Source organism: Arvicanthis niloticus, chromosome 8 (genome assembly GCF_011762505.2).
Source record: "Arvicanthis niloticus isolate mArvNil1 chromosome 8, mArvNil1.pat.X, whole genome shotgun sequence".
In the NCBI taxonomy this organism is placed as follows: domain Eukaryota; kingdom Metazoa; phylum Chordata; class Mammalia; order Rodentia; family Muridae; genus Arvicanthis; species Arvicanthis niloticus.
The window spans coordinates 64,100,007-64,108,268 of record NC_047665.1 but is presented as its reverse complement, the minus strand read 5'-3'; the positions used below and the strand labels follow the sequence as shown (position 1 = coordinate 64,108,268).

At 41.6% G+C, this 8,262-nt stretch overlaps 1 pseudogene; it reads right to left on the bottom strand.

Annotated features, from left to right (window-relative positions):
* Positions 1–2,810: 2,810 nt before the first annotated feature.
* Positions 2,811–5,685, bottom strand: LOC117714069 (thyroid hormone receptor-associated protein 3 pseudogene; annotated as a pseudogene).
* Positions 5,686–8,262: the final 2,577 nt, after the last annotated feature.

The window sequence follows — 8,262 nt, the reverse complement described above, 5'->3', positions numbered from 1 at the left end:
TCCTATTCTTTTTCCTGCTTTATACAGCACTTCCTCCTCTCACAAAGACTGATTCTGAGACAGGCTATGCATGAGAGCTCTGCAGCAAAGCCTCTCCATGTGTACTTCCTCGTCACATCCAGGTCTCTCTCTCTCTCTCTCTCTCTCTCTCTCTCTCTCTCTCTCTCTCTCTCACACACACACACACACACACACACACACACGGGGAGGGGGGAGAAGAGAGAAGGAGAGGAGAAAGGAGGGGAGAGAGGAGGGGAGAAGGGAGGGGAGAGAGGAGGGGAGGGGAAGGGAGAGAGAGTCATGTATGGCTGTTTCTCTTATTCTCCTTTCCATGGCTGTCCTACAGCAAGAAGGAAGATAAATAGCCCCCATGCCAAGGCACCATAGAGTATCCAGCTCTCTAGGGCCATAATTTTCTACGTGATGGAAAGTAACTGTGACCCCCATTAGGGAATGAAAGTTATCCCTGCTGCAGAAAGTGATGGTGAGACAGGAGTGAATTGAGAGCTGTGGAAGAAAGGCTTTCTGCCTCTTCTCTAAATGTTCTAGTGTAGAACCTGTCTGCTACACTTCACTCAGTGTATTCCTGACTATGTAATTTTAATTATATATATATATATATATTCATATATATGATTGTGTATGTGATATAATATATGATATATGATATATGATATATGATGCATGATATATGATATATAATATATTTTATATATGATATAATATAGAATATATATATGGTCTTGATATGAGTCCATAGGGTTTGGAAAACAGTGCATCCAAGAAAATCTGCTTTAATGGTGAAGTAACATATTACAACAAATGCTTATGTTTCAATTTACCAATTAGTAGAAAATATGGTGAAAAACACCATCAGATACTAAATACATAAATGAACCTTCCAGGCTCACACCACACAACAATATCAGAGAACTACAGCTCTCTACAGGGTCTCCAGAAATAGTTCTAGGATTGGCCATAAATTGGGCAGGAGTCAAACATCAAGTACTGAAATGCTATAATGTATTATAAACAATAGATAAATATATAAATAATAAGAATAGGAAAATTAGTGGATTCACAAATAAATGGACACTACACAATATTCTCTTTAATGACCAATATATCAAGGATAAGAGCTCAGGGAAAATTGGAAAGTACTTTCAGATGAATGAAAGTGAAGATACAACTTTGCCCAAAATTATAGATGTAGCTGACACTGCTGTTGGAGAGAATTTTATAGCTATAAATTAATATAATAAAAGTAAAAGATACTCAAATAGTAACCTGAATTTCCACTTAAAGAACCGCAAAAGAAAAGCAAACTAATCTCATAAGCACAGGAAATAAAATGAATAAATTATCTCTAAAATAAAATGATATCTTACCATTTGCCACAATATGGATGGACCAGGTGAACAGTATGCTAAATAAAACAAACAAAAACTAGAAGACATGATTTAGCTTACATGTGAAGTAGGAACTAATAAACTCCCTCTCCCTCTCACACTCCTCTTCCCCCCTTCTTCCTTAATAAGTAAATAAGTATATGTGATAACACAGTTTAAAGGAAGAGACTGGACAAAGGGAGAGGAAGAGATGTCTCCATCCTCCAAATGCACATGTACAAGAGGACACATATGTACACATAGCTGCACACAAATGTATATACCACACACACACAAAGAAAAGAGAAAGAGACAACCACAAGAAGCCCCTGGGAATGAATTTTAAAACTCTGGCCCAGCAACCAGAAGTGGAAAAGCATTTGTCTAAGTCTGACTTCTGGGCCACTGTGCATCTCTCCATTGGTGACATAATAACAAACACCTTCAAAAGAACCAAATTTTTCCCATACAAAAGCCACGGCCTTTAGCCAGTATATCCAGTGCTGATATAATGGTCTGACAAATTTACATATACCAAAATGTACCCACAATATATCTTCAAACTCAATTAACTGTTACATACATATGATATATATATATATATATATATATATATATATATATATATATAATCTCACATATAGAGAGGAAGCAGCTTGACAAACGATAGACAGACAGACAGTTATGATAGAATATAAAACTAAAATCAACTCAAAGTACCTTTGCATACTTATTTTTATTATATAAAGTTTATATGACTAATAAACATTCATTTTCACTGTGTGATGTTCTAAACACCAGCTAATTTCAAGAAAATATATTTCTTTTCTTTTTTTTCTTTTCCCTTCCTTTGTATTTTTTTTTTTAGTCAACACTTCAATTTTTCTTCACATGCTTTGTTTTCTTGTAAGAATCAAAGTTGCCCAAATTAAAATCTTTATGCTAATATTACTACATATCCCTTTAAAAAAAGGAAAGAAAAATATAAGGATTTTTAAATTAAAACTCAGGACAGGAAGAGACTGAAAAACAAATTCCTATTTAGTTCCAAATAAAATGAAATGAAGAAAACTTGGTTTCTAATTGGGGCTGGAGTGGGGGTGGGACGACAAAACCAGAACAAAGTCCAAGCATCAGCATCCTTCTCCCTACCCTGCTCCACCCCACACAGCAACAGCAGGAGCCCAGTGTGTGTGGTCTGCTGCAATCATGAGCCTGTTCTAGGTTCGATGGCAGAGTCCTGTCCTGTCCAGTGAGACGGCACCAGGGACACATTCTGCTGTCAGGTCGTGGGGTTGACTCTGTGTGGCTAGTGGGTTGCGGGGTGGGATTTTCAGGATCGTCATGAGGCTCCTTGTTTCGTTCCACCAGCCTCTCCCAGTGCCTTTCTCCCCGGGGCAAGGGCTCCATCAAGAATGGTTTCTACTTGGCTGAGGGCTGTAGACTGTCCTTCTCTTCTCTGTTCTCTGTCCCACTCTCATCATCTTCAATCTCTCCCTCCTCTCCACTGAACTTGTCATGGGCCCACTTGGGGCTGGTACTGGATTTCCGGAACATGAACCGGGCCCGGCCCCAGGGAAAGGCTCCTCGGCCACGACCTCGGCTCATCCATTTGTCACTGTCCTCGCCTTTCCGGTCATCGTGCAAGTAATACTTCTTACTCTTGGGTGTATACTCTGGATGCCACTCTTCTTCCCCGGCTTCTCTTTTGAAAATCATTGTTGCTGCTGCTGCTGTTGTTGTTGTTGTTGTTGTTGTTGTTGTTGTTGTTGTTGTTACCAGAATAGTTTCCTCTGCCCCAACCTCTAACTCTTGCTCGAAACTGAAAGGTTCCCCAGCTCTGCCGCCTCTTTCATTCTGGATTTGTCAAAACCTGTGGTGCTCTCCTCCCTCTCCTCTGCTTCCTCAGCTTACTCCTCTGCTTTGTAAGAGTAAGATGACTGGGAAGAGGAGGAGGACAACCTAGACCGGTCTCTTGCTCTACAGTGCTTCTTCTGCTTCTTTGATCCTTTGTGGGTTTTCTCTGTCTTGTCAGTTGACCTTTCTCTTGAGTGGCTGGAGTCTCTGGAATCCACCGACTCTCTTGATTTACCGCGCTTAAGATCTCTCTCCTTATGTTTTTTATGACGTTCAATATCAAGACGAAGATCAACAGAATCATCTTTGTATTTTCCTCCAGCCTTGTAGCCAGGTTCTCGTGGACTTTTCAATTCCTCATGAGTCAAACCATGCTTTCTGAATGTACTGGGGGAAATGTCTATCTTCCTGTGTATCTCTGGGCTTTTCTTATTTTTAGCTGCTTCTTGTTCATTTCCTCTTTTTAGGTATTTAGTAAAGCATTCATGCAGTGTCATTCCAGAGGATCCAAAGTGATGCTCTTTCACATGATGAACAATGGTCACTATGTGCTGGGCAAACAGTTCTGAGGGACCACGCTGAGACTGAGCTGACTGTGTGTGCTGGGAAATGGACCGGAATTCCTGCTTCTTTTTGTTGCTATGGACTAGATCCCGACAAAGCTTTCGTTCCTGAGCCAATAAGCCACTGGGTCGTGCAAGGTCTTCATCGAAGGAGTCCATCCAGACATTGACCTGGGCCTCCCAAGTAATGGAAAAGAAAGACTTCCCTGAGGAAAAGTCTCCTTTGTTTCCCAGCTTGTCATGGCTTTCAGAGGTCTTCCTTGGAGGAGGTGATGAACTTTTCTCCTGGACTGCCTTGTATGCAGTCACCTGGAAATTCTTTTCTGGGACAAAGCCCCCGTGTCCACTGTCACTTCTCTTGGACGCTCCTCCTTCCGGGATCTCTCTGTGAAAGGTGCCTCCTCCAGCTCCTCTGCTTTCCTCTGCTTTTCCTTCCCTGCATGCAGGCTCTCTCACTTGCCTGATTTCTCTTCCTCCTGGTTTTTGCTCGCACCCGCTATGACTTTAGACATAAACTTGGGCTCATCATCAAACTCGGGTTCCTTCCTTCCCTTACTTTTGTCCTTATCTTGCTCATCCATCTCCTCCTTGTGGAAGTCATCCATCTTTTTCTCAAAGTCATCCCGGAGCTTATACCTTTTGGGTGACTGGCTGCCTCGGAAGGGCTTCTCAGTGTCCGACTTGGGAGCAAATGGATCAGATTTCATTCTCTGACAACAGCATCAGAGAAGCCCCCTTTCTCTTTCAGCTTCTCCTTCTCAGCATTTGTTTGTTTTTGCTCCTTATCCTTTCCATTCTCTGTCTTCTGCTCTCCCAGATACCTTTTTGAGTATGCTGCTCCCCCTGAAGCAGCGCTCTCTTCTTTCTGAGATGAACCACATGCAGAGCCAGTGGCTGGTAGACTCTCACCTACAGGACTCTTTTTGGATGGATTCAAAGACCCAGAGCCATGGTCTAACTGACCTTGGTGTGATCCAGATTGATATCCAGCACCACCTGAGCCCATCTGGGATGCATTAGAAAGTGGAGGACTAGGTTTTGGCACAGGGCTAGGGCGTGGTGACCTTCGCCTAACCACCACAGACTGGAGGGGACTTTTGAGAGCTGGGCTTCTCTCCCGGGGACTCAGATCTGAAACTGAGGCCCGTGATGCAGAACTAGTGCCATGGGTGGTGGCATCTGGCCATGGCTTTGAGCTCTCAGACCCTTTTATATCCTGAGAGGCGCCTCCAGAGAATGTCTGCTCCTTAGCCTCGTCTCCCTCGTTATCACCAGCTGCCTGAGAGGGCCGGCTATCCTTGGAAGAGGACTTTTTCTCTTTTGTAGACTTTCACTTAGATGACTCAACTCTGCTGTGGTTGGAGGACGACCGGGAAGATGAGGAGCGTCTTGACCTGTCAGAGGATGACTTATCAGAGTTCCCAGAGTGGCTCCTGGACCGTGGTGAAGGGGACCTTCTCTTTGGGGACCGGGATCAAGAATGGCCCCGACGAGGGCTGTATGCTTGCCGGTAGTTCTGCCAATTGGAACGGTAGTTTCCCTAGCCACCTTGGTTATACTGGTCCCTATGGATAAAAGCCTTGGTTTTGCCCACGGAAGTAATAGGGCCTCCTGTAGCCTCTGTTGTGACCTCAGAAATCTTGATTCTGATACACTCTGGGGTGATTCCTTTCTCTGTTATGAGCTGGAGAATATGATCTGGAACAAGACCTAGAACTCAGCCTGTGCTTCCTTGAGAGACAGATCGGCTTCGGGACCGAGACTTTGAAAACGAACAAGACTGAGATCTGGATGCAGATCTTGAGCGAGAAGAGAGAGACCCAGACTTGGATTTGTTTGTTTTTGACATCTTGGAAGAGTTTACACCTTGACCGGCCAAAGCGACTACAGCTGCAGTCTCGCAACAGCACAACTGGCCCGAACCTCACCCCCGCCCGATAGCTTCCTATTTGTTGATATCAACTTTCTCCTCATAAATAATCTATTCTAAAAGTCAATACTATGCACATTTTTCTCTGTATTTCCACAGTTCTGGATAGTTACATAAAGTTCCATACAGGAGATTATCTTGGTTTTTGAAGAATGAAGTCATGGTATATTTCTCTACATCTTGACTTTCATGTTGAAGTGCCTTGTGGAAAGCTAGCATGTTGTTCAAACAAGGAATCTTATTACCAGGAAAACTGTATTAATCATTGTCTAATTTTGTGATTAAAAACACTCTGGCTAAAAGCAATTTAAGAAATAAATGGTTTATTCTGGCTTACTGTTCCAAAAGGATGGGAGTCCATCATGGCAGGGATGGTAAGACATGGTGCTAAGAGAAAAATGTTAGCTGATCACATTTTGTCTATACTAAGGAAGAAGAGAAAGAAGAAAGTGGGTCAAGGCAATAAACTTTCAAAGCCTGCCCAGTACCATACATCTTCCAACAAGGCTCACCCTCCTAAAGATTCTGTAAAACCTCACTGAAGCAACACCACAAAGAGAGGATCAAGTGTTCAAATACATGAGCCTGGGGGCACATTTCATTTAAACTACGGCAGAAGCTGAGAATGAATGAATGAATGAATGAATAAATAAATAAAGAGTTCAATGCCAACTTGATCTCTACAGAAAGACCCCATCTCAAGGCTACAACAAATATCTTACGGAAATCCTTCATGTCACATGATAATGCATTTAGTCCATTATTTCAAATCTGTGACCCTAACTGCCCTGCTCTAACTCAGCTGTATCTTCTCAGACATTACCCTACTCCAGGGTTCTTACCTTGCTTTTATGTTTGGACTGCTATAAAAATTGTATTGCAAAAAGCAGCTTCAATTCTTTGAAACATGCGATTTCTGAATGTTTTTGTTTCTAAGCCTTAGATTCCCAGGTGAAAGCTAACAGAAGCTTCCATAAATATTGTCAAGCTTCCCACCTCCACCTTGGCTTGTTCACATGCTTGTTCTACACTCGCTACAATATATGATTGCTTTTTTATTATTATTCTATCCAAGCATATATTATCTTTTGAGTTGATTGAGTCTAGACATCATAAATTTTGAAAGAAAGCTTCCAGACTTGTTCATCAGAACTGAAGGAATTTACTTAAAGTTTAGTAACCATTATAAACACTTGAGTTCTTCCTTCTTTGATTTCTTCCTTCTCTCTTAGCTTCTCTTTCTCTCTATGGACCTCATTCTGAGATGGGCTGTACACTTCTGGTCACAAATGGCTGTCAGCAGCTCCTCATGTTGTGTTCAAAATGCTTTCCTTGTAAGGAAGAAAAGGTTCTGCCACTTTTCCTGCATGTTCAGCAACAATTCTGATATACATTGCTACTTGGTCAAGTGTTGACAGTTTTTAACATAACACTGTGTGGTTGGGAAAATGTGATGCCTTAATTAGCTTGGGAATGGGTCCCATGTTCTATTCCACATCTAGTGATGGAGTCTCAGTGGGACTATCACATAAACAGAGAGAGCAGCTCACCCCCAGTATCATGCCAGAGAAACAAGTTATCAACAAACATCTCGGTGTCATTCTTAATATGTAAAGTGCTGTGGTGCCTTATTCACATTGCTGTAAATTATAAACCTCACCTCTAGACAGCTAAAATATCAAAATGATGTACAATTGCAAAAGTGTACTTTTAATGAAGATTTAACTGAAATGCACCCTATCTTAAATAATCATCATGTCCTCACATGCTATTACCTCAGTTTCACTATTCAGGAGTCTCTATTGTTATAATTATATTTTACTGTATTTAAGGCCTATGAAGGATAAGAAGCTATTCGATTTGATTTGAGGTCAGGGAATGGCTCAGTCAGCAAAACACTTGCCTTACAAACACAATAACCTGAAGTTGATCCTCATTATCCAAATAAAAGAGTTGGATGTGTTGCTATGTGTTTGCAGTTCTAGTGCCAGGGAGACAAAGAGAAGAGCATCCCCGGGGCTCACTAGGCAGTAAAACTACTGAGTTCCAGGCCAAAGACTCTGTCTCCAAGGAGGTGATTGGCCTTCCTGAGGATAATAGCCTATGATGATGTTGTCCTCTGTCTTCCATGTCTACACACACACACACACCAGAGAGAGAGAGAGAGAGAACTTTTATTTTTTAAATTAAAACATATTTAACTTCTTTCCTTATTATTATTTCTTTATTTCTCACTTTTTTTCCTGGATATACTTATCTTTCTACTTCAGGTCTCTAGATCTTGGAACCTGTCGCCTAAAATTATGCTGGGCCTAAATGAGAATCTAGGGTCCCTGGAATGAGGACAGTACTCTAACTCCAGTGTAGAGTTGCTTAGTCAGGCTGTCAGCTCTGATCTCAATTGTGCACATATAGCTAATGGTTTATATTTATTGAACAGATAAAATTATTTCATAGACTTTAAATTCACTTTCTAATTTTTAAATCAGTCACAGGTATTCGAGGTTACTGCCTAACTAGACTC